The 27,467-nt window shown below is 36.7% G+C and overlaps 1 protein-coding gene across 2 annotated transcripts in view; it reads right to left on the minus strand.

The window, feature by feature from the left end:
- Positions 1–27,467, minus strand: part of GRID2 (glutamate ionotropic receptor delta type subunit 2) — a 1,226,675-nt gene that overhangs the window by 322,531 nt on the left and 876,677 nt on the right. The gene's annotated exons all lie outside the window — the stretch shown is intronic.

Consider the following 27,467-nt stretch of genomic DNA (forward strand, 5'->3'; position numbering starts at 1 on the left):
AAAGAGTGAAAAGTAAAAATTTAATCAATCCCTTAATTTTATGTGTAAAATTCAGAACAACTTGATGATTCCAAATATTTTATATATTCTCTATATTTTAAAATGCATAATAAACTTCAAGAAAATTGGCAGAATTTGCTACTGTTCATTTTGTTGTTTGGACAAAATATAGACCTAACCAATGATTATACTTTGCAAAAATACTCTAATGTAGGTCATGAGGTCAATAGACTCAGAATGGATTAAAGAAATTACAATATAGAGATCATATTCAGAGAGCATGTAGATATAATCAGAAAATTCTAGAATTATTGGACACTGATTGTTTACATTATATTACAGATGCTGCCAATAGAGAGTGTACTTGTTTTCTTCTACACATCTCATTCATTTCTATATTTTGAACTTCTACTCATTGACAAACCAATGGAAAGATGATCCATGAAAGATCTTATTTGAATGGTAACTCTACAAAAATTTTTGGACCATATGTATGCTTTTTTTACCCATGGCCTTCAAAATCTAATAAATCTCTTAAGTTTAGCAGCAATTTAATCATCAGGAACCTGAATAACACTCTTTAACATGACACAAACAATTAAGACTATCAATTAACTGTACTGCAGAGCTAAATGATCTACATGGCAGAAATAATATCTGAATGTATGCTTTGATATAAACTATTAGTGACCCTTTTTTGTTTTTCTTTATATTTCTTTAGACAAATTGTTTAATATGTTAAATTATATTAGATTTTAATATGCTAAATTTTTTCTAAAAATATTTTTAATTTCAACTTATAAGTAAATCCCTAGGCAAAAGATCCCTTTCAGAGGTCTGTTGTCAAAATCTGGTCAACCAACATCAGCTAGAATTGACTAAAGGTACAGAATAGAAATGGTTATACTAAGAGTTCTTTTAAAGAGGGTCAATAATTTATTAATGAACATACTTTTAAAATTTTACGCTAAAAAATAAACCCTTATTACATCCTGTAACTTTTTCTAGGTTAATGTATTTAAGCTTTGTTTTAAAGCTCTATTATAGATTTGGATCACTATTCATAAATCCTACCTCAGACAAATTGTGCTTTATGAGAATAAGCTGCCAATATACTGAACAGGTAAACATAGCAACTGAAGTGAAATTAGATTGAAGATTTGGAATCCATAATAGAAAAGACACTTGTTTCTTTTCTAAGGCAACAATACTGAGCTTGGTTTAATCATTTTTATCTATGCATCTATTTCCAAAATTTATTCACTCAATGACTCATCCATTTATGTGCATTGAGCAGCTACTGAATATAGTAAAGATATGGTAAAAAGTCATGAGTGCCACTTCAAAATAATTTTAACCTAGTACTGGGAAAAGTCATGTACTCAAAGCATATAAAGCAAAACAAAAGCAATGCACAACCTAACTGGGACAAACACAACACCAGAAAAATAAAATGCCCTTTAAAAGAAAAAGAAAATCACCATTTTGGGGATTACTGACTTTGTACTATTTTAACAAATAAGAAAAACTAGAAAAAAAGTCTCAACTAAAGTTCACACAGCAAGTTACAGAAGAGGACGGCATCATAATTACCTTAATTCAACTTTATCCCCTGGGTACTCAAATTTTTCAACCTATGAATTAAAATCTAGGGTAACATAACTGGTCTCAAATTTTAATGCAATTTAAGGTGATGTGAGACTGGTAGGGACTCCAGATGCCTGACAGAAAAAAACAACACAATCCTCTCTGAAAGAAAGTATCTTCATTTTAGATCATTCATTATTCCTTTAAATAATTGTTTGCACAATGTTCAAAGCAAAGCCAAAGGTATCATATAAAAGGAAATTACATTTCATATAGAGAACTAGCTGAAATAATATCCAACAGAAACATCTTTGAGAACTCAGTAAAATTTTCAGAGGCATATTATAAACATGTTTACTATGTTTAAAGGCAATTTTTTTAATTGGCAGGAAATTGGAATATAGGAAGTGTCATTGCAGAGTTTAAAATAAAAGTAAACAGACATTTGAGAATTAGAAAAGACAAAGATCAAAGGTAACAACTTAATGACTGAGTTTGTCAGCACATTAGAAACAGCTGGAGAAAGAATTAGTGACCTGTTATAAGTCAGAGTTAATACCCAGGGTACAAAGGAATAAATAGAAAATCCCAAGCAGAGTAAAGAGATGAGAAGCAGAATGAGAGGTAGTCTGATAATTAAGGATACGGAGAGAAACATGCTCAAGGATAGACAGCTCCTGTAGTAATGAAAATATTATATTTTTGTTCTGTTTGATTATGTGGATGTTTATTATTCATTGATATGGGAATTAACTACAAAACCTCCAATAAAAGCGTAATGGTTTAAGCTTTTATTTTCTGTACGGGTGTTACACTGCAATATAAACAAAAATAAAGATAAAGTATGTTAACTAGGACCAGATAATGGAGGACATTGAAGCCATATGAAGATTTCTGTCTTATTTGGCAGGGAACTGGAGCTTTATGAAAGGGAAATAGCATAATTAGATAGTAATTCTGAGTGCAGAGTATAGAATGAATTGTGGCAGAATCGAGGACTAGGGATCCTTTGCACAAATAGCATTGCTGCCAGGCGATTCAAAGTGTATGTAGATGGCTTTGAGTCTTCTATTATAGGTCCAGAGAGGGAATAATAAAATGCTGCCTTTAAAATTCATTTTCTGGCAGTTAGTTTCAAAGAGTATTAATAGGACTGAGTTTAAGCTGGTGAAAACCTGTCTGCTATTAAATGAAAACAAATGGCAGATTTTGATTTGCCGATCATTTGGATGACAAATTCTCTAAGCACAATCCTGAGCAACTGGAATAAATGAAGCTTTCACAGAATGCCTGTAGTTTATCAATCTAAGTGCATTAGCATGAGGATCTGTAGACCTGCTTGTGGAAGAGTGTTTCAGTGGTTGATAATTTTCATATTATCAAAGATTTATTCACATCACTTGTTGGGTTATTAGATAATAACTTCATAATTCTGAATTTGTACTCAGCCATCTAAAAAATCTCATGCTAATTGCTATGTGATTTACAACACTGTTTGCAACTTGCAGGTTTTGCAGTTAATTCCCATATTTTAATAACTATGCAATATTGCGTGCTAGTGACAGAGCTTGAAGAAAAGCATCTGAAGTTTTAGATAGGTACAGGAGACAAGCTCTACTGCCAAGGCTTTACTAAGAGCCGTTAAGAGGTTTTAATATGCACAGCTTCACAGAATGCCAGAGAGCTAAAGCTGGGAATGAGTCATTGGAAATTCCTCACAATTCTGCTCACACAAGCAACTCAAACACACTGAAAGAGAATGAGAATATTTCTTAATAGCCTGTTTAAATTTCCCCTCCCCACAAACATGTTCTTGACTGAGGCAAACAAGAGTTGTCTTTATGCAGAGTATAAGCTTATATTTTTGCTAAGGGATGACACATTCCACTTTGATACATGCAGAATTAATGATCACCATTCTCTGAAAAAAACCTCATTACCTTTTATAGACCATACATGAATATTAGAAATCTCTATAAGGTAAAAAAAGGTGAAAAGTATGAAATTTGTTATTAAGAAGGTATGAAGATATTAGGATAGGAAAACAAACATGAAGAAAATCTGGAGAGGAATAAAGGATCTCAGTGTAGTAAAGGAAAAGAATAATATCTGAGTTGCATGGAGAGAAGAGCAAGTCACAGGGATAGGAAATGAAAATATTTGTCAATGAGGTTTTGCAGGATCACATGGAGGAGCAAATGTTTAGAAAGCATTGCACTGAACCTATTTTTTAAACTGCAATGCTTTCAGACAATGAGATTCAAATTATAAATGACAGAAGTAAATAGGAAGTCATTCTAACTCCCTAAAAGAAACCATGTCTTACATATTATTTCTGATTTCTGTTTTGTAAGCAATTATTTAAATGAATAAAATACTTTAAATTGAACATAAAATGTTTGCTATTAGTAAGGAAGGTAAATGTTCGATTTTATACATTGTTTTCAAATCATGAAATGGTCACATTTTAGTATCTTTGAGGTTAAATATGGAGAGTGGCAAAACAAAACAAAAGATGTTCATTTTGTTATCATGATAATCTGAAAGAAATATAGGCTGCTGTAACTGAGAATAAATGGTTATCAAGGACAACAGGCAATCACAACAACCCTAAGTATATTAATTCTCATTTATTGGTTTTCTTTTTCCTAGTATGCTTTTGAAAACTCATTTTAGGAGGCTAAGATTTTATGGACCGCATGATTACTATACACAAATGTAGAAATACCAGACTCTCAGTCTACTTTCTGAATACGAGTAGTGCTGGATAATAATTTTTGTTGGCTTATTTGGTCCAAGACTTGATTATTTTGCTAAATTTAACACCTAAGTGAACCTTACAAATGCATAGCCACATGTAAACGTCAATTCTATTCCATAAGTGTTGTGGACACAGAGTTGTTTGTAAGGGCAAATATCTCAAGAAAAACTATCAAGGATGTTTTAAGATAGAGCATATTAGAGCTGTAAGGAGTGACTGGCTGTACCAAATGTCAGAAGTCTACAAACTATTTAACTGAAGAACACAGTAACATTTGACTTCAGAATGATGATGATGTTTACAAACTCTCTGGTCAATAGTCATATTCCTGTTACAGTACTGTCAAGAACAGCAATAAATGTCAGTGTCGGCTTACAAGGCTTAGTCTCTGTTAGGATATAAAAGCATTTAATAAATATAAACTAAAGCTAATTAAATATCAGAATATAGTAAAAGGCCATATAAAATTAAACTTAGAATATTTATGACTAGTGTATTTCTATCCAAAATAATATTCCTTACAGAAAAGTAGCAGAACTTCTGATATTTATTCAGTCACTTAAAAGAGTGTTAGCATCAGGCACACAGTAAGTATACAGTAGTGAACACAGCAGACAACAAATGTATCTTTATCCTTCTAGACCTACATTCTAATGGGAGCGATAGACAATACACAAAATATGTTTATATATGTTACACCTGATGGTGATAAGTACTGTGGAGGATAATTAAACAAATGAGAACAAAGAGCTCGTGAGACAGGGTTGTACCTTCAATTAGGAAGGGGTTCTATAGAAAGAGCACTCCAGATTGAAGACAGAGCAAGTACAAATGTGTCAGGTAGGAGTTTCTTTGACATGTTTAAGAGGCAGAAGGGCCACTCGCATGGCAGGAACTGAGGGAGCTAGGTTCAGAAAGGAAATATCTGAGAGAGAGATAAAGGGTGTATGTCAGGTGGAGCTTTAAGCCACTTTGATGACTTTGGCTGTTTATTCAACTGAGATGGACAACCGTATGACCTCTGAGCAAAGGCGGGATATGCTCTGATATATTTATCGGTTTACTACACACTTGACAGTTACTATTGACAATAGACTGGAGGGGGAGAGACTGAAGCTAGGAGATCAATCAAAAGTCCTTTGCAACAAACCAGAAGTGACTTAGTAGTAAGATGGATTCGATGAGAAGTCATCAAATTCTCGGTATGTTTTGAAGGCACAAGCAAACAGTGAGGGAGAAGTATTCATTTTTGTTCTCTTGACACACCTTTGGGAAATACAACTTAAAATAAGATGAGTTATTTTATTTATTGCTCATCAGATTAGCAAGGATAAAAAAATGTTTATCAGCAAGCATGTAAAGAAGTAGGCTTTCTTATATACACTTCAACTTTTCAAAAAAAAAACACAAAACCCCACAAAGTTCACAGTAGGAAAGCAAATACCTTCAAATTTTCATTCTTTTTTTCCTTTGGTAACTTTACATCTAAGGAAGTAATCAGAAATGAGCACAAGTATGTGTCTAAAAGAATGTTCATTGCAACTACTCTAGTGAAAACTTGAAAACAAACTCAATGCCCAATAATTAGGGATTGCTTTTATTTAAAAAGCGTGTCTATATGATAAGACTGCTACAAGCACATTCAGTTGTCAACCTCAGTGTCTTAATGCCCTGATGCACAATCATCTGCTCAAAATTGGGCTACAGGTACTTTTTTAAAACAAAGAATGACATTTTAAAGTTTGGGATTGGTTTGATTTTGTCTTATAGAGAGATTAAAAGTATCATTGTAAAAACGTAACTTTCATTTGCATTCCAACGTATTTCAAACAATGAGAAATAAAAACGCTGAGTTTTGGGTGGCATGCTGGGAATTATATACTACCTTGAATAAATTAATGGAAGTTTGAAGCAACTATAAAGATAATTCATTAACTAAACAACAATTACTGATCACATCTGTTTTGCAAAAAAATATTCATTTACATTAAAATATTTATGTGGATATTGCTAACCAGGAAGAAAATGTACAAAACTTTCCATGAGTGTGTGGATGTATTAGTCAGTTAAGGCTCCTATAATAAATTACCACACTTAAACAAGAAACATTATTTTTCACAGTTCTGGAGGCTAGAAAGTCCATGACCAACGTGCTGGCAGACCCATTACCTGATGAGTTTGCTTCCTTTTCTCACATGGGAGAGAGCAGAGAGATCACCTTTCTTAAGTCTTTTCTTATGAAGGCACTAATCTCACTCATGAGGGCTCCATCCTCATGAACTACTTACTTTCCAAGGTCCCACCTCCAAATACCATCACACTGGGGATTAGAATTTAACACATGAATTTTGAAGGGGACACAAATATTTAGTCCACAGCAGTGTGCACGCTTACAAATTGAAAAGTAATAACAGCAATAACAATGGCAGCAAACATTCATGTCGGACTTACTGTGTGCTGGGCGCTTTCTGATACCTTTTGTATATTTATGCCTCATAGTCCTATGAGTTTATAACCATAATTATCTCCATTTTTATGGACAAGGTAACTTGGTTTTGTTTAACTAGTAAGTGACAGATGCTAAAATATTTGTAAGTTGCTGATAGAGGAATCATGGATGATTTTGCTGTTCTTATTTTCCACATTTTCTAAGTTTTTGCCAGTGGAATACATAATACTTGTTTCAACACTTGTCAGATAAATGAGTCTGAAGCATGAGGGAAGATGGAAATAAAAATTTGTTTATAATTTTCAAGAAAGTAAATTCAGTCACTCGTGGATAAAGTATAGAAAGAGTCAGAATGAAATTCTGGAAAAGGAGATTCCAGTGAGGGGGGCAGAAGGAATAGAGGGCAGAAGAGAGTCAGAGGAAGGTGATGTAGGAAGATGCAGGAAAAACAGGATTTCAAAGCGGAGTAACTATCCTGTGCACCGGAAAGGAATCTAATATTGAATGTCAACTGGAATTGAAAAAACAAATAAAAGTAAATTAAAAAAGAAGTTGCTGAGGGATTCGATGCAGAGAGAAGTCCAGAGAGATAGGGCCTGAAGGCATCCATTTCATTTGTCTCAAGTAGGAGATCATGAAGACCTTTAGAAAAGCAGTTTCTTTGCAGAAGTCAAAACAGAAGCCCGTAGTTGGAAGACAAAAATTAAATAATAAAGGGGAGACAGAACTGAAATCTGAGACACTTGCATGGGAAAACAATAGTAGAATTAAGAGAATGTAAAGATGAGGACAGACATCATGTAGATTTTTTGTGGTTATTTTTCATTTGCTTCCTTCCTTAGCCTGAAAATATGCTCTGGGTAAAAAAAAACATTTTTTCAGGGTCAAAGAATTTTTTTGTGTGTGTTTTTGTTTTTTTGTTTTTTTACCCAGAGCATATTTTCAGGCTAAGGAAGGAAGCAAATGAAAAGTCACAACAAAAAATCTACATGATGCCTGTCCTCTCACCCCTATCCCTTTACATTCATGACCTCATTTAGTTCTTGGAATACTCTGGTATTATTATTGTTGTTTTACAAACGAGACAACTGAGATTTGGAGATAGAATAGATAATGTGCCTGAGCTTACAAGCTAGTAAGAAAGATTGAAATTTGAGTCCGGCGTTGTCTGATGTTGACCATTAACTTACACGGCCTTCATCAGCACTTGGGTATATATGTGTGTTTGGGGTTGCTGCGGAGGAGGTACAGAAATTACATGGTAGATAAAAGAGAAAGAACTTAAGCTACAATGTTTTAATACTTAGTGAAAGCAAAATCAATCTCTCTCTTTCTCCACTCTATATTCCCCAAGCCCCATTCATTTCTAATGTAGAGTTATTTATACTTTGTTCTTCAACTAAGTCACACTTCAACTTTAGCCAGCATATTGATGGGACTGCTATTCATGGGGTGCCCTCTGTGTCCCCACCTGCTATGGGTGGAAGTGGAGTTCTTGGGGTGCTGCTGGGAAAACAATTTCCTGAGGCCCCCATGGGAGGATGGGATTTTGTGGAAAGCTTTATTGATGATGTAAAATTAAGGGGGTTTCCTTCCAAGGTCCCATATCCCTCATCTTGCCATGGAAAATGTCCAATGTTGTCCTCAGCAGGGTTAGGACTAAAGCCACTACCCAGAGTCTCCACTCCAAATTAAAGCACAGTCCAGTCCAGTATCTGGCTAGCTTAGCTTGTGTTCCCAGCTGCAGTCCGTTGCATGTAGGGTTCGCATGGCCATGGGCCATGCAGCTGTTTAAGGCCAGATGGCAGGCTAGTGCATGGAAGAGTGTGGGTCATGGGGCAAGAGAGAGTAAGAGGACAACAGCGAAGCAAGAGAGAGAGAATTGTTTATCTGGGATTATAAATAGGAACTTAACCAATTAACCCTTTGGGATTTTGCACACTTGCAGTGGCTCTACCCCCTGGCCAATTCTCTTTCCCCAGGTTAGACTGACAAACAAACACCTTCCCTACCTCACCTAGACTTTACTGCGCATGTGACCATCTCCCCTTTGCTTCCTTCCTATTATTAATATTAATAACTAGCTAATTATGGCAATAACAGGATCATAGTTTTGGTATAAACATTATTTTAAAGTAAAAACATTTGAAACCTGAACTTCTCTTATTTGATTGAAGTAGAGCCTCCTGAAGCTACAGCTTCCATTAACCCTACTCCAAAGGGAGTTTCCCGTGAATTCTAAGAAGGAGACAGGCTTCTCATCCCCAGTATCACAAACAAAAAACAAAAAAACCAACAATAGACCCTTCTGTTATATAGGTAGTTAGGCAGACATGAGCAGAGCAAGGGCAACGGCCCAGGTACAGAAACTCACCAGGGCAGAAAGTCCCAGGTGCCTAGACAGGGGCAAAACTGGGAAAACAAGAACCTTGTCCCCAGGGTAACCTATTCTCCCCCAGCATAGTCATGCAATTTGGATCCCCTGACTTTTCATATCACTAGCCATGCCATTTAGAGCCCTCTGACCTTTTCTGCACTAAAAAATACATCTAGGCCTCAGTTGTATTTCAGCTCCAGGCCCAGAAAAGCAGCAAAACCAGACAAGTGGTGCCATGGCTGCCTCAGAACCAACTACATTGACTATTGACCCCTTGCCCTGGCACTGATCAATCAGTGGAGACCACAACCCTGAAAAACACACCTGGAAAGCTGATCAATATTCTATTGAGACACTCCCCTGAAACCTCACCTAAGATTTCCACCTGCAAGAAAGAGATAAGTAGGCTCAGGACAAAGGACCCAGTGTGTGCTCCACATGGGGAAGCACACCAGCACCATCTCCTTCCCCCTTCTTCCCTCCAACGGGATCCCATGAGACTTGCAACCAGGGGAGCAACGGGCAGTGGCAGCTCATCCTGAGCTTATCCCCTGAACCTGTCTCCAGGGCCCCCTTGTCTCTCTCTGACTTCCCAGGGAGCCAAAGCAGCCCAGCCTAGGCTCTCCTGTTACTTCTATGCTCTTCCTCGTTTCACTGTCCTAACCATATTTTTGCTGCGGCCAATAAATTCTTGCTTTCTTTTCTACGCTTTGTCTCTTGTTTGAAATATTTCCCTCAAGAAGACAAGAACCGAGGTCTTCTCATTGTCACCCCGGTAACACCTTCCATACTTTCTTATAAAAGCCAATATTACCCCCACCACTACCATTTTCTTAAGTTGGTGTATAAACCTTTACTTCTGGATATTCAGCTAGTTATTCATTACTGAGTGGCTTGTAAATAAACCTTGACTTTTCTCCTCTTAATCTATTATCAGTTAATTCATAGTCCCCCAATCAATCAAACCTGAGAGGGTAGAAAAATAGTTGTCTCCCAAAAGCCTCAAGTCTTTTTCCTGAACAAAGATACTCTCTTTCCTAAAAAGAGATCTGGAAAGAACAGGGTACACAATAATTTCACTAACCCCACCCTATACCCTTTGCAGAAAGTACACTCACTATTTCTGCTACTGGCTTGCCTGATCTAAGGTTTTAAGAATAAAGTGACAGATTTTCTATTTCTAGTGAGCTGAATGCTTTCTGAAGGATATAGCTTTTTCTTTTTATTTTATTACGAAGCACAGTGGGAAACTTAAAAGAAAAGATCTCCTGCACTGAAGGCAGAAACACAAGAATAGAAAGCAGAAAGGTGCTGACATTTAAAAGCAAGAAACAAATCTGTGGGGACTTACAGATTGTAGAGAAGTCTGAACTTAAAGCTGCAAAGACAATATTCTGTGTTTCAAGAATTAATAAGCATATAAAAGTTACTAGAAGTGTTATTAAAATTAATAAGGTACATAAAAAGGACTTCTGTGCCAGTCTTATCAGGACCGTGGATATGGACTACAGTGTTTAATTAATTATAGGGACACATATTAAGGAATTAGAGGGAGGCTCTCACAATTTACTAGAAAACGTAAAGATGCCTGAAACTTTTTTCTGCGTTGCTATATTTTATTACATAATAAATTGGAATGTTTAGTCTAAAATGAACCCTAACACTTATCCCATGAGATCCTTCATTAAATGGAGTAAATGTCACTTAGGAGTGACAAAAAAAATGAGCATTGTTTATTTATTCTTGCATTCCTCAGCAGATACTCAAGGAGAGTTCCCAAAAGTAACATTACATTACATTAAAATGCATCTTTGTTCTTGGGGCTGATGACTAAAGGTCATTCTTAAAATTTTGAAAGGACTCATAAAACAAAGGTGAGATATTTTTCAAACTCTTTGTTCTTGATAGGTGACCCTTTTTTAGTCTCCTTGACTTAAAAAAAAAAAAAAAAAAAAAAAAAAAAGACCCTGCTTTCAAATGCTAATCAGTTGCTTCTTTATCTCCCAGTAGACTCCAGACCATTCAGCCTCAATACTTCATTTTCTTGAGTGCTTTATTGACCATGGTCTTGAAGATTACATTTGGCTCAGAACTACATAGCAGCTTGTTATTTTTAATTGAACTGTGGAGTACATTACCCTACATAAGAATCGATGGAAAAAAATTAGTCTGAACATTTCATTTTCCTATTTCAAAAATCATGCCACTAGCAAAGGTTAAAAGTAAGAACAAAAAAATAAACAAAAAATCCTTCAAATTTACCAAAGTAAAAATCCCCGATAAATGTAAAGTTCATTTCCTCATGCTAACTTCCTTCATCTAGAAAACCCAAAATCCCTTGCTAAAAGATTTTAAACATGCAAGAATCACAAATTCAGTTTCCAGTATGATGGCCTTTTTGTTTTCAGGTTAAACTAACTGGCACACAGTTTACATGGAGATGCTGTGAAACAACACCTTGAAACCCCAACCTCTTTGTATTTCCACTGATGATTAAAAAACCCAAGGGGTGTATATTCTGAAAGAGCATGCATTTACCTTCCTTTTCTTGACCAACTTTTCCATTTCAGGGACCTCCGTGCAGTATGGTGGTTCTCTCCTTGACTGCTTCTGACCTCCCCAGAGGGAGCTGAACTTTAATAGCTGCTCATGTTCTAGAAGCTGACAGATGAGTAAACTACTCCCATGCTGGGTGCTTTCTGGAGGTATCTCTTCTCATTTCAGGCTGCCCTAGAGTCCCACTGAATGCTATGGATGGTGATTTGATAAATTGTCCCCTATTGGTCAAAATCTGTTACTGTGCCTTTGAAAGAATCCAAATCCCACGTGAGGCCTAGCTTCCTTATTGGTAAGGCTGCATCTGACTTGGGGGCTCTTGGAGAGAGACTTGGAAAGCATACAAGGCTTTCTCAAAATTTATTGCTTTGAAAACTGAAATCTAATTATTACATTTTAATTCAAACATTGTTTTTGCTTATTGATTGGGAAGATTTCTAAGACTAGTACTGTGACTTTTTTTTTTTTTTTTGTATCTGTTCACCTAGTGCTAATGTATGTTAGCTGTAAAATAGCAAGATATCAACATGCTCTTGGTTGTCAGAAGTGGCAGATGAATATGCATCTTCCTAATGAAAGCTGGACCTTTTGAGAGGTCAAGGCAATGTTTAAAACACTGAAATAGAAAGATGGTGGAAGTACTCTACTTTATATAAGTTGCTCACCTAAATATCTCCAAATTACTATTACATAATTAAAAGATAAATACATGTTTTTCATATATCCATTTAAATTCCTGGTATAATAAGTTCCCCCTAAATGAAACCTTGCTCTAGTCTCTACTTCATATGTGAGCTCTGGGAATTGATCTGCTTTCTATTATTCTTTGCCCGGTTTTGCCAAGTTTCTCTGTCTGTATGTATAATCGAGTTGTCAGTGGAGACCCCTATGCAAACTTCTATGAGTATTCTCCCAGATCACTTCCTCTTTTTCAGAACATGTACCAAAAATGCAAACCACCTTGCACTGGCCTTCCTAACCTTTGATCTCTAATTTCCCAACTCAGTAAGGTTGACAATCTCTGTTTTGAACCTATGTTCCTGTGCCTTCAGTATGGAGATTTCCAGCAGAGAGAAGTCTGGAGTGATCGTTGGCATCATTTAGTTGATTTCAACTTCTTAGGAGTCAAATTTCACCTGTTGACCCATATTGAAAGGGTTTCCTCCCCTCCATATTTTGCTTTTGGTTTACTCGTTGTTTATGGCAGAAATTTAGTCCAGTCCTTGTTACTCCCTCTGTCTGGCAGGGAGTCAGACAAACAAGGATATAATGCTCATCTTTATCACACTTGTAACTTGAAGAAGATATTTAACTAGCTCCAGGACTCAGCCATGTCACAAAATGCAAATAATAATCTTGAGGGCTCCATGAAGATTGGAGATATTAAAACACCAAGAAAAAGATTTACCAGTGAGTGTGCCCTAAATCTTAGCTAGTGACATATCTGTAAGTTTTAAAGGTTTTTAATTTACTAATGTTTTCCTTTGTAACTCTAAAAAGTAAAATGTATATCAGAAGCATCTCTCTTAAACGAATGTTCATTAATGAGGAATTGTGCAGAACTGATTTTGTGGTGTTGTAACTATGCTAAAACTACTGCATTGGCAAAAGATAACTTAAAACTTCAAGCCCACCTCAACATTTGGGTTTCTTTCAGGTCCAGTGGTATAATGCTCTTCTGAAATTAAAGTATAATATAGTTCATATAACTGGTGGGAATATTGCAGAAGTTATTAAAGTCAGTGTAGACTTACTATTCCTACATCTTTGAATTTTCAAATAACTCTGTCAATATCTTCCTAAACTTCTAGAGACAAGTAGTAAACCTTTTTTTTTTTTAGAAGAAAATTTATCTCTAAAATATTTAGTCATTGTTTAGTCTAAAAATTCAGGTTTTAGCTTTTAAAAGGAAAAAAGCTGGGTCATGCAAGGTTATCTCAGTGTAATAGAGTTACTCGCAGGTGGGCATGACAGCTATCATCTTAAGAATTGGTGTGATGAGAAACAGTAAGAAATTGTCAAGCCATAGTCATGAATCAATTCTCATGAAGATTTTATCCAGTCAGCACTGAATAAATACATATCTCAGTTTTGCTGTAAATTGCATTGCTTGCATAGGCCAGTTCTCCTCAAGTGTATGTTTATAAAAATCACATTTACCCCTTTTTTCTCACATAAGATAGGTACCATCAGCGGATGGGACAACAAAATATATACACAATACAGAGCTATGTCTACTGATTACACTGTTTCAATAATAAAAATAAGAACTATTTTATCTAAACTTTAGGTTAGATCAAAATTGCAACTGGTATTTTAAACTTTTTGATGCATATTATCTAAATTGGGTAATAAGAACCTCATTTTCACAGACAAATTTCTAATTGAATTGTTTCTAAAGGAGCATTTAAAAAGAATATCTTAAACATTGGCTGCTGCAATTTCCTGCATTTCAATTTCCTTTTCTTCAGGTGGTAATTCCAATTTACTTGTAGGATACTTTAATTTCTTGATACTTGCATATTTTTGCAAATATTCTTTACATTTCTGGATATTCCTTTTCTTTTATCTATGCCTTCATAATCTCTGCTCATCTTTCAAAACAAATTTGTGTCATCCTCTTAGTATATTCAGACATGTTCTACCATAACTGCAATCAACTTTAGAATATTACCCCCTAAAGAAATCCAGTTCCTATTGGCCACCATCTCCCAAGTCCCTAATCTCCCCCAGGCTTAGATAATCACTAATCTCCTTTCTACCCCTATATATTTGCTATTCTTGATATTACATATAAAATGAAATCATTTGATTTATGATCTATTGTGACTAGCTTCATTCACTTAGCATGTTTTCAAGGTTCATCCATGTACCATGTTATCAGTGCTTCATTTCATTTTATTGCCAAATAGTATTCCATTTTATGGGTATATCACTTTTATTTATGAATTCATCAGTCAATAGACATTTAGGTTGTTTCCATTTTTTCCCCCGCTATTATCAATAAAGCTGCTATGAACATTTGTGTACAAGTTCTTGTATGGACATAAGTCTTCATTTCTTCTGGGAATATATCTAGAATGAAAATTCTGAGTCACATCGTAACTCTGTGTTTAACCATTTCAGGAACTGTTTTCTGAAGCAGCTGCACTATTTTACAATTCCACCAGAAATGGTAACACTTGTTATTATCTGTCCTTTTGATTCATAGCCATCCTAATGGGTGTAATGTGGTAGCCCACTGTGGTTTAGATTTGCATATCCATGATGGCAAATGATGCTGAGAAGCTTTTTATTTGCTTAATGATGATTTATGTATGTTCTTTGAAAGGCTGTTCAGAACCTTTGCCCATTTTAAATTGGTTTATTTTTATACTTCATATTGAGTTGTTATAGTATTATTCTTTATATATATTAAATACAAGTTCCTTATTAGATATATGATTTGCAAATAATTTCTACCGTGCTGTGGGTGTCTTTTCACTTTTTTGGATTCTGTTTTTGAGACATAAACATTTTTAATACTGATGAAATCTAATGTATCCTTTTTTTGGTTGTTTGTACTTTGAGTCATGTCTAAGTATCTATTATCTATTGCCAAAATAAAGTTAGAAAGGTTTATATTTTCTTCTAAGATTTTTATAGTTTTAGTTGTTTCATTTAAGTCTATGATCCTTTTTGAGTTAATTTTTGTATATGGTTTGAGGTAGGGGGTCTAGATTCATTCTTTGCATGTGGGTGTCCAGTTGAAAAGACTATTCTTTCCCCACTGAATGATTCTGATACTCTTATTGAAAATCGATTAACCATCTCTCTGTGGGTTGATTCTGGACTTACAATTCTATTCCACTGATCTAAATGTCTATCCTTAAACCTGTCTTGACTATTGTAGCTTTTTTAGTAAGCTATGAAATTGAGAAGTGTATTCCAACTTCATTCTTTTTTAAGAGTTTTTTTTGTATGTGGGGTGTGTGTGTGTGTGTGTGTGTGTGTGTGTGTGTTTCTACCTATTCTGGTTTTCTTGCATTTTCATGTAAATTTTAGGATTAGCTGGTCAACTATGGCCAAAAGAAAAAAAAAATGGCAGGTAGAATTTTGATAGGAATTTCATTGAATCTGTAGATATGTTTGGAAAATACTGCATCTTAAGTCTTCCAATCTACAGGATATCTATCTACTTAGGCCTTAAAAATTTTTTAACAATGTTTTGTAACATTCAGTATACAAATATTGTAGTTTTTACATTGAGTTTATAATTACTTTATTCTTTTGACATATTTAAATGGAAATGCTATATTAAATTCTTTTTTAGATTTTTCATCGTTAGTATACAGAAATCCTGCAAACCAGCTAAATTCATCTATTAACTCTATTAGTGTGTATGTACTCTTTAGGGTTTTTTCATATGTAAGATCATTTCACCTGCAAATAGAAATAATTTTACTTCTTCCTTTGTAATCTCATTTTTATTTAATTTCCTTGCCTAATTGTTCCGCCTAGAACCTTCAGCACAATGTTGAACAGAAATAGTGAGAACTGATATCCTTGTCTTGTTACTGAATGTAGAGGATTAGAGAGGGCTTTCGGTCTTTCACCATTAATATGATGATAGCTATGGGTTTATATATGCTCTTTATCAAAGTTTAGGAAATTCCCTTCTATTACCAGATTGTTGAGTGTTCTTTATCATGTAAGGATGTTGGATTTCATTAATTTTTCTGCATCTTTTGAGATGATTGTGTGAGTCTGTTCCTTCATTTATTAATATAGGACATTGATTTTTATAAGTTGAAACAACCTCCTACTCCTGAGATAACTTCCACTTGGTCATGGTGAACAATCCTGTTTACATGGTGCTAGGTTCAGTTTCTTAGCATTTTGTTGAAGATATTTGTGTCCATTGTAGTCTTTAAGCCATTAGGTTCCACTAATCACAGGCTGATTGCTTTATTTTTGTGAAGAGTGCCCTGAGTTTGCTCAGTAGTTTGAAGAAAATAAATTTTACCAGGGTTCATTTTCCAGGTCAGCCTTTAAAATTTATTATGATTCCAGGAGGAATATTCTTAGCTATCTATTTTTCTGGTTTTCTTTGGTGAACTATCTGGCTAATGATTTAGCTTGTTACTATTAATTAAGAGGAGCCTTAGACTTGAACTTTTTAATCCTCTGTTTCAAATAATTGGAGAATGCTTAAGTGTACTCTTATTAAGGACTGTCTCCCCTCTGGGCAAAATCTTTCTGGTACTGAAAGTACTACTCTGGGTACTGAATTAGGTAGTAGCACCTAGTCTTCTCCACTTATCTCTGTTGACTTGGAACCTCTGTCTTTAGAGAAAATTGGAGCGATGGCAATTGATGCCCCCAATATTCTACTCCTGCCACATCTGGAGTGGGTTCTACACCCTATGGGTTGGGCTAGGTGGGAAAAGGGAGTTCCCAAATTCTTGGCCACACTCAGCAGGAATTGAGCCTTTTCAAATTAGAGTTGAAGGGTATGAGAAATGCTAGAAGTCTGTCCCCCCAGGTTAGATAAGCCTTGATCGGGAACTCAGGAGAGAGAGAGCCCTGCCTTCTTGGCCAAACCTTCTTAGAGCAGAGTTTCCATTAAACTGAGCAGGGCAGATGGTGAGATGGAAGGAAAAGGGGCAGGATAAGGCTCACATGCCAGACTCTTGTTTTAGTAGATTTTCTTGAATAAGTATTTATTCATTTTCTCTGTGCCCTTAGGAAAATTTCCAGAGACTTTAAATGGTTATGATTTATTAATTAGTTATTTGAAATTTTGCATGGAACTTCTAACCCTGCCACCTCAGAAGTTGAATTCCTCTAGGGATGGTGTTCTGAACCACAATGCTATAATATGTACTTCAAATTTAGTAGTTATTACATGACATTTATCATAATTTATTGCAACTTTCAGTTTTATTTTATATAACATCCACTGAAAATTTTCTCAGCCACAGTTGTCCTTTTTGCCTGGAGCCCTGAACCAAACTTTATTATTTATTGACTTTTGCAAAGGAGCCCTCTTTAGACACTGCTGTGGGAGCTACCAGAGCTTGCCATCAACTCCCTTCCCATCTCCTTGCTGTGAGAGCCTGTAGAGCTTCCAATCCTGAACTTTGCCTCTGAGTTCAGAACACTCAAAGGCTGAGACCTCAGGAAAGCTTGAACTTCTGTGGGGATTCAAAATGCTGAAGGTCTCCAAGTAGCAAAACTTGGACAATGTCTTTAGCAAAAAACTTAGAACAACAAAGCACAAGTTCAGGGCTACTATTATTAGTATTTTCTTAGATATATATTAACATATAGAATCTATTTAAATCTAGCCCAAAACCAAACAGTTTCTATGAGACAATGTGACACACAATTATAAATTTATAGTTTATTTATTTTTATTATTATATTATTAATTATTATTATTATTCTAGGAACCACAGCTTCATTAGCAGGAGAGTTGCTGTGGTTTTCATATTATTGCCACAGTGACTAGGCCTGAAAGTCATGACTCTGCAGTATATATTTGTTGCCTGCCTTAGGATTCTTTAAATAATTTCCCACAAAAATCTAAAGATTGATGACAATGATTAATTATGCTCTTATAATCACTCATGCTCATTTTTTTCTTTAGTTAACTTACACATCATTTTTCCACTGCAGAGACAATAACATCTTATATTTAGAAACACTCTGCACTTTACTAACTGCTTTCACATAATCTCATAACAACCCCGAGTGGCCAGTTTTATTATTCCTCTTTTACAGACAGAAAAATTGAGGTTCAGAACAGCTCTTGGGCTTCCATAAGCTCAATGATCTATTAAATTGAAAAGCTGAAACTTGAATTGATATATTTTGACTATAAACCTAGTATTCTTTGCAGTATATGTCAAATGCTTTTTAGTATGAGCATGTTGAGGACAGGAGACTAGGGAAGAAAAGGCAATGAAATAGATTGTAGTACTTTCAATAAGAAAATTAATTGCAAATTATTTTCTTTTTTGTTAAATGGCATATCAAGAATAAATTAACTACGTTGCTTGATCTTACACTGATGTACATAAATTCCTATATCTAACTTTCATACTTACTTGTATATTGTACAAATTGAGAATCTGTTGCCTACATGTTCCTTAACATGAAAAAATTGAGTTTACTTTTACCCGTATTTTGTATAAGCAGGTTAAGTTTTAAAAATTAATCCAAGAGAAGAGGTAGGTTCTTTTCTGCTATTTAAATTGCTGTTCCCTTAAAGGACAATGACATCCACAACTATACTCTAATTTACGCTCTTTCCCCTTTTTCATTTTTCTGATTTTGTCTAATTCTATGCTTTCCATAGGTGGTAGGGACATGAATTATGAAATATCAGTCCACATAGAAATGAAAATATGGTGGAACAAAGGGCAAACAATGACTGCTTCTAAGACAAAGAGAATATTACAATGTTTCTAAAGTATTCGTAACTTCTCATCAAATGTGGACTTGTTATTTCATAATAAGAATGATTCTTGGGGGAGAAACAAGGTGGCGGCGTAGGTAACAGCTGCACCCGCCGCCTCCCGCAACCACATCAAAATTACAACTAAAACACAGAACCACCGTCACTCAGAGCCCCCTGAGATCTGGCTGCACAGAAGCCCCACAACCAGGGAACTGAAGGAGCATCGAGACCAACGGGAGGGGCAGAGACGCGGGCAGATGGGGGCTGAATTGCAGAGACAAGGCCGCGGGCCCACACCCGGTGCCTCGGTTGAAACCTGCGAGGACATCTCGGGGTGGGGGTTTCCCGGAGGAGGGAGGGGTCCCAGCCCCACAGCAGGCCCCAGCCCAGGGCCCCAGGGCCGGGAAGAGACGTCCCCACAACTCCGGGCTGTGAAACCAGCAGGGACTGTCCCTGAGGGTCGCGGAGGCTGCGGGAGCCCCAGCAGCTCCTCTAAAGGGCCCGGCACGGACTCACTCGGACGCTCCCTCTGAGCCCAGCGCCGGGAGCAGCCTGAAAGGACCCGGGACACTCGGGGAGGAACTAACCTGCCTGAAGTCGGGGCGAGAGGCGGAGGGCGGCTTCCTCCCAGGCAGAAGGGCTGGAGGAGGCCATGGCTCCTTTGGCGAGTCCTCCCCGCACACAGCCGGCAGGCAGGCGCCATGTTTGAATCGCCAGCACCTGACTCCCCCCCCCCCCCCCCCCCCCCCGCGCCAGTGATTCCTAGAGTCTCCGCCCCTCCCCACCTGCAGCTCATCCAGGCCATTTCCAGGGGCTTTTCTATGCAAGTGGCCTCTTGAGCCTCATGCTTAGGACTTTCCTAAATCTCTCAAACAAGCAGCAGCGGGCCCCATACGGCTTGATAAGCGGCCCCAGGCCTGGCACTAGCGGCAGCTGCATTGGCTCATAGCTTGGCCTCTCCTGGGCACCTCCAAGCCCAGCACAAGTAGCAGCCAGCTACGGTTTGCTATGTAGCTCATGCTGGGTGGCCCTGGGCAAGGCACTGGCACAGGCTGACTTTGCACCTCCTGGGAGACCCCAGAGACAGTGAACCTGGTGGTCAGACTCGACCCTGCTGGATTACAACCCCACCACATCCACGAGTGACACACTCAAGGGGCATACTTGGTGAACACCAATGCTCCACTGAAGTAAATCCTGCTCCATAGCGGTGTCTCCAGCACAGCAGCTCTCTGGCTGTAGTGGCAGCTGGTCCACACAGCTGATTGGCCTGGGGGTCAATTCCTCCCAGTGACGCCAACAGCAACCAAGGCTCAACTACAACAGGACAGAGCACACAGTCCACACAGGGGAGCACCTAGAAGGCCCAGCTCAGGTGACTGGGGAGGCTGAGCCACTGGACCCTACAGGACACCTACTACACAAAGCCAGTCTACAAATTCCAGGAGACATAGCAGTTCTACCTAATACATAGACATAAACACCTGGGAGCAGCCAAAATGTAGAGGCAAAGAAACATGTCACAAAGGAAAGAACAGAAGAAATCTCCAGAAAGGAACTAAATGAAATAGAACCAAGTAAGCTAACAGATAGAGTTCAGAATTTGGGTTATAAGGATGCTCAAGGATATTAGTAAGAGTATTACAAAAACAAGTGAGACCATCGATGACATAATAAAATAACTATCAGAAATGAACTACATGAACTGAAATGAAGATTAATTTACAGGAAATCAACAGTAGAGTAGAGGACACAGAATCAAATCAGCAATTTGGAACATGAGGAAACAAAAAACACCCAACCAGAAGAGCAAAAAGGAAAAAGAATCCATAAATATGAAGATATTATAAGGAGTCTCTGGGACAATTTCAAGAGGTCCAACATTCATATTATTGGGGTACCAGAAGGAGAGGAAAGAGAGCAAGAAATTGAAAACCTATTTGAAAAAATAATTGCAGAAAACTTCCCCTACCTGGGGAAAGAAACAGACTTACAAGTCCAGGAAGTACAGAGGGTCCCAAACAAGAGGAACCCAAAGAGGCCCACAGGAAGACACATCGTAATTAAAATGCCAAAGGTTAAAGACAAAGAGAGAATCTTAAAAGCAGCATAATAAGAATGATTCCTGATATTTTGAATGGAAACTTTCCACTTCTTTGCCTTAGAAGTATATAGTTAATTGAACACGTTGTGAGGCAGGATAGTAAGAAGCTAGGAAAATTTATTGAGAAGTAGAATGGGGAAACTGAGACAGATAGCTGAACAAACTAGCCAAGAAATTTACAGTCAGATACAGAAGGTCACCACCCTAGAGATAACATCTAGGCCTCAGTAGTATTTCAGGTGCAGCCCCAGAAAAGCAGCAAATCCAGGTGTGTAATGCCAGGATCAGCTGCAGTAACTAATAACCTCCTGCCCTGGCAATGACCAATCAATCAGTGGAGACCAGGACCCTGAAAGGAAGCACCTGGAAAAGATGATGAATATTCTAATGAGATCTTCTCTAAACTCCCAGTCTTTAAAAACCCTCAACACAAAGAACCCAGCCCTCGCTCTCCCTGGGGAGACACACCCTGGCCTTTTCCTCCCTCGTCCCCTTTTTCTCCCCCACAGATATGTATCTCCTAAACTCTAAGGATCCCCACAAGACTTGCTATCAGGGGAGCATCAGGAAGTGGCAGCTTGTCCTGGGCTAACCCCCTGAACCTGTCTCCAAGGTCCCCTTTTCTCTGACTTCTCAGTGAGCCAAAGCAGCCCAGCCTGGGCTCTCCTATTGCTTCTTCTATCCTAAGCGCTTTCTTGTTTCAGTCCCCAGATTTAATAAATGTATTCTCAATCACTTGGACTTATATTGTGAAATCTTTCCTGCATGAAGTCAAGAACCCACAACCTACCAGTGGGTCAGAGGCAGACCCACTCAGGGCCACATTCCCTTTCCAGCGACAATTGTAAATGGGTGAAGTAATTTTCTAATATCAACTATATCAAAAAATTTAATAATAGAATAATCTTTTGCCATCTTTCTTGGAAATTTGAATTAAGGGGATGGAAATCAAAGAATGAAGAATCCTAAAACTACTTATTCAGGCAAAATCTTGTGTTTACCCATGTTCTTATTTTCGTAATCACATATAGAGTTCTTTATTTCTTTTCTTTTTTCCTCTCTCCCCCTTTTTTCTTTCTCCCTCCCCCCCTCCTTTAGGCTATCAAAACATTTTAATTTTGTTTATTTAATAAATATTTACTGACTTGCTTCTATATACCAGGCATTGTAAGTGAAAATCAACTTTGTGTTTTACTGGTACTTATAGTTTACAGGGGGAGACTAACAGTAATAAAATTATTACATAAAAAAGAGAGTTATAGAGTTTTGAATGAGAAATGAAATGAAATTGAGCTGTACTGTAAACCTATGGTCACAAAAAGACTGTGACATCTGCTCTCTTCTCTCTCTCTCTCAGTTTTACCATTCTTTTCCAGCCTCTCCAAAATATATTTAATTCTGAGCCCTTCACACATGGGTTCTATTTTCAGGTAGAGAACGTAATAATTTTGATAGAAAGGTCTATGTGGAACTCCTTGAAAGCAGGAATTATATCTTATTTGTCTTTGCCTCTCTAGGATTTAGCACAATGCTTAGCTTACAATATATGCTCAATAAATAATAATGAATGAAGGCTAATAATTTAGGGTGTACTATATAATATTGTTTTACCTTTCTACGACCCCAGATAATATGTACGTTTTCACAAGGAAATAAGACCTGCTTAAAAAAATTCTAAGAAGTGAGAATGATAATAGAGAAATATTTTAGAAAAAGGAAATTACCCCTAAAATAACTCAGTAGGAATCTTCCTGCTACACCCTTCCCGTGGTGATTTGCTTGAGGAAACTTATCTTTCTTTCAACACATAGTTTGGACTTTGCTTTATGTTGAATTAGTTTAAAATAAGCTGCTTTTGTGTACTTTCTACTTTTATCTTTCTATGACTCTAGCGACAGTTTTCGTTTAGAAAGTAATTTTTTCATTGCTATTACTGTCTTATTTTTTTAAATTGGTTTCATTTCCTACTGTTATTTCTTTTATTTGGAGGTATTCTTTAAAATAGTCTTTCTCTTTGTCATGGCTTCTTGCCCAGTTTTATTGAATTCAACTTTCCAGGAATATCCATTAACTTAATTAATTTTGTAAAAATACCATCTATACATTATTGAATCTAAAATGTTTTAAATTATAAGATCCATACTCATTTTACCTACCACTAATAAAAACAAACAAAAAAAACCTTACTGCCAATTATAATTGCAAGGAGACATCAACTGAAAGATGTATCCTGATTCCAGGGATATTAAAATATGAAAAACTGTATGTTTTGAATTGATAAAATACAAAAAAATTACCACCACAATTTTAGCTTAAGTGTCTAATTACAGTACATCTATTTATACAAAATTAATTACTTTTATGGCAGTTTTAGGCAAAGGGATACTGTATATTTAGTGTAGGACAATGACTTTGCAGTTTTTCAAAAATATTCTGAGAGCTTTAGAAGATATGCCACTAGGATGAACCCCCAAAAGTCAGAACTTTGTTTTTACTTACTATTTACTTATTTATTTATTCATTTGTTTATTTACTTTTGGTTTTGTAATCCTCACCCGAGGATATTTTTTCCATTGCTTTTCAGAGCCAGTGGAAAGGGGAGAGAGAGAGAGGGAGAGAGAAAAACATTGATGTGAGAGAGACGCATCGATTGGTTGCCTCCCGAGTGCACCCTGACTGGGGCCAGGACCGAGCCTGCAACAGAGGTACCTACCCTTGGCTTTTCTGTTTTTAATGCACCCCAAGCACCTACGTGGAAATACAATAAATTTTTCTTACATGAATTTATGAGCGAATTCATGTTTTATTAAAGATGCCATGTGTCTGCTTGAAGCAAACTGAATGAAACAAATAGGAATTATTAATCAGTGAGTACTCTAATGCCAGCTTATGTTTTTCAGATATCTTGTACTTCTTACAGTATGGTTTCTTAAGCCTGCCTTTCTTTTCACTTTTTGCCAACTTCTTTCCATTTTATTTTCATAAGTATTTATAATTATTATCATCATATTTACAATTCAGTGACATAATTCATCATTTCTGACTATCCATAAGTGCACACTTAGAAAGTTAAAAGGGAAAAAAATAATCTTAAAAACTGCCTTTTAGTAATAAACTTGGTCTACTTGGCAAGAAGTAGAGATCAGTAGGCCAAATACGGAAACAAAGAATTTAATAGGCGAACCAAGCTTGTAGGTCTGATTTTATTCCCATTCTTTCCTTACCTCCATTTCTAAGACATATATGTGGCTTTGGTGATGGTTGATTACAAAGTTATTCTTACGTGAAAGATGCCATTTAGAAAAATGTTCCAAAGCTACCAATCCAATGACATTTGCAATCTCAATAGTTATATCATATTTAATTTAAACCTAACACAAGTTCATTCTGATTTCAAAGGCAGAATATCACAGTAGCTAAGAGCATGGCCTCTGGAACTAGGATCTCTGTGCCTGAAATTTATCTCTGGCTCTTGTTAGTTATATGGACATGGAAATTTAGTTTATTCTTTCATGCCCTATTTTCACCCTTCTTAACTTGCCTTGAAATATTGATTTCAAAAGCATATGTATTATCTTCTTATGTAATTAGTATATCTCTTATAGGCTTTGTGTAATGATTAAATTAGTCAGCACATGTAAAATCCTTAATAAGTATGTTCAAATAATAGATGCTGGTGTGGGTTTTTCTGTTTTCCCCTCCAGACCTGTCGTGTCCTTCACTGTCCTGCTCTGTGACCTGGGAGGCTGACCTTCACGGTCTTCATTATTTTGGGCTCTCTTGCCCTTTAATTTAGGGTTGGATTTGCAACTGGAGACAATGAAAGGAGATGAAAAAGATAGGAGGAGTGACATTGGGGTAATCCCTCTCCCCATTTCCTCACTAAAGGATTGTGGTTTTGGCAATGATTCTCTTTCTCTTTCCTCTTTCCATACCAAAGGTCACGGCTACTATTTTGTGGTCTCTTTCCCACGGTGCAGCCATCGCCAGGTCTGTTACTACTGCTCTCTCCCCCTGCCCCATCAGACATCAGGGTTGCCAAAGCTTGCAGTGAACCTAGGCCCTGGCACTTCAACTCCCTTTGTTGATTTTCTTAACCTTATTTACATTCTCTGTCAACATTCCCTTTATTTTGTTCTCCTCAATTACCCATTTGAGTTACCATTTATTGGGTCCTGGGATCATAAACAACACAGAGCTGAATTATTTATTTTAAGAAAAATATTAGATTGTTTCCTTCAAGTCAATGAAGTATCCTTAACAGTGATAAGATTAGGAGTTTCAAATCTTAACTAAGGAAAAATTGGTTTTATTAACCTGTGTGCCATAGATAGCATAATTTTTCTAAGAAGTAAAGGGGTTGTGCGTGTAGAGCTGGAACTGGACTGAATTTAGAATAGAATAAAGGCTGAAAGACCTTCCCTCAGGGCTTTTACACATGATCCTTCCCTTCTATTTCTCCCTCTCAAGTGTTGGAATCCATGGGGGTGGTGTTTGAGTGGCCAAATTGAGTCCAATATAGACCAAATCTGGGCTTCCAAATGTAGTGGGCATCAATATATTGGAGTTTCTGGGTGAGCTGAGGAAAAAGCGATCCTCAGTCTTGGGTGGGTGAAGCTTGCAAGACCAAATAAATAAGAGCTAGACCTGAAAGGTGCCTGTAAGAATAATTAAGAAGGTCAAGGCTGGTTTCCATTCAAGCAGAAGTTACAGGAAAAACCAGGAAGCCTGCAAAAGTTATTAAGTACAATGGCTGTATACTGTGGAAGTGTAATAGTGTAACAACCTTTTACCCAACTGGGCACCCAATTGATAAATTCATATTGCATCACAGAGGACTTGGGGGAAACAGATTGTTTCTATATTTCCACCCACTAACCATAGTCAGGTCTGTGCAGGAAACACAGACCATTATGAGTCCTAACAGTGAGACTGGGACATACAGGCTTCAACACTGTATGAAGCAATACCATTTCTTGTATAAAATAGCAATGGTTTTGTTCAGCCTTGAAAGGAATTTAAAATAATTGGCCTGATGATGATTTCCCAATATAACTCACTTTCATCTTATTCAGAGTTAAGCATTTCCAACTCTTAAGTCAAGTAAAATCCTTTAAATACGTCAATTCTCACACTTACCACAGTAGGGGGACAGAGAGTATAATACAATGTTAAGAGGAGGTTAAGAGGTTTGAAGTCAGACTTCCTGGATTGGAATCCCAGCTCTCTCTGCTACTTACTCTCTGTGTAATCTTCCACATTTTTTTTCCCAACCTCTGAATGTCTCACTTTCCACTACCACATTCTAGGGATCAGAAATACTGTGAGGACTGGGTAAGGTTTTATATGCAAACAAATTAGTCTACTATGTAGCACACAGTAAATATTTAATACATCTTAGCTTTTTCGTTATCTGTGCCTCTTCCCAATCAGATTCTATGCCTACTGTGAGGTATGAATATACTTAACTTGCCTTAAAATATGAATTTCAAAAGCATATGCATTATCTTTTGTTGCAGTTGTCACTTGAGTTTTCATGTTAATGACTAGAAAAGAAACTGTTAATAGTTTACTGCACTTTAAATATCTGTGTGGGTGGTGTTTTTTTCTCGGTATTAACACATCAATGCAAATACATATCTATACACTTGGGTACATACAGAAATGCCTTCACATTTAAGTTCTGATTTGTTCATAGCATAATTAATTATTTGCCAAAAAGTGAAAATCATATTAAAACAATAACTAGTAATAAATTATAGGCATCAATAAGGGGGGTGGTAAACTACTCATTTGTATTTCCTTTTACAGAGAATATCACAGATTTTTTTATATCATGAAATTATATTGAGCCTACTTAATTTGTATTAAACAATGTACAAAGGGCAGCCAATACTGTTATAAACTTTGCTAAACATCCAATTAGCATCAGCATATAAAAAAGACTGTTTGCTTCTCCTGTTTACTAATTCTGCAATTTTCTTAGTCTGTAAGAAATACTTTTGCACATATCATTAAAAAAAAAAAAAGTAGCATTTCCTGAAGGAAAATAAAGTTAAGAACTATAGACTATTAGGTTTCAAAACGTACTATAAAGTAGCACAAGGCCAACCACATTGAAACAGCCAGGGAAAGTACGTCTTCATGCTTTCTGGCTATTTAGAGTTTGAGTATTTGAGTATTTCACCA

The sequence above is a fragment of the Miniopterus natalensis genome, chromosome 1 (genome assembly GCF_054644295.1).
Source record: "Miniopterus natalensis isolate mMinNat1 chromosome 1, mMinNat1.hap1, whole genome shotgun sequence".
NCBI classification, from domain to species: Eukaryota; Metazoa; Chordata; class Mammalia; order Chiroptera; family Miniopteridae; genus Miniopterus; species Miniopterus natalensis.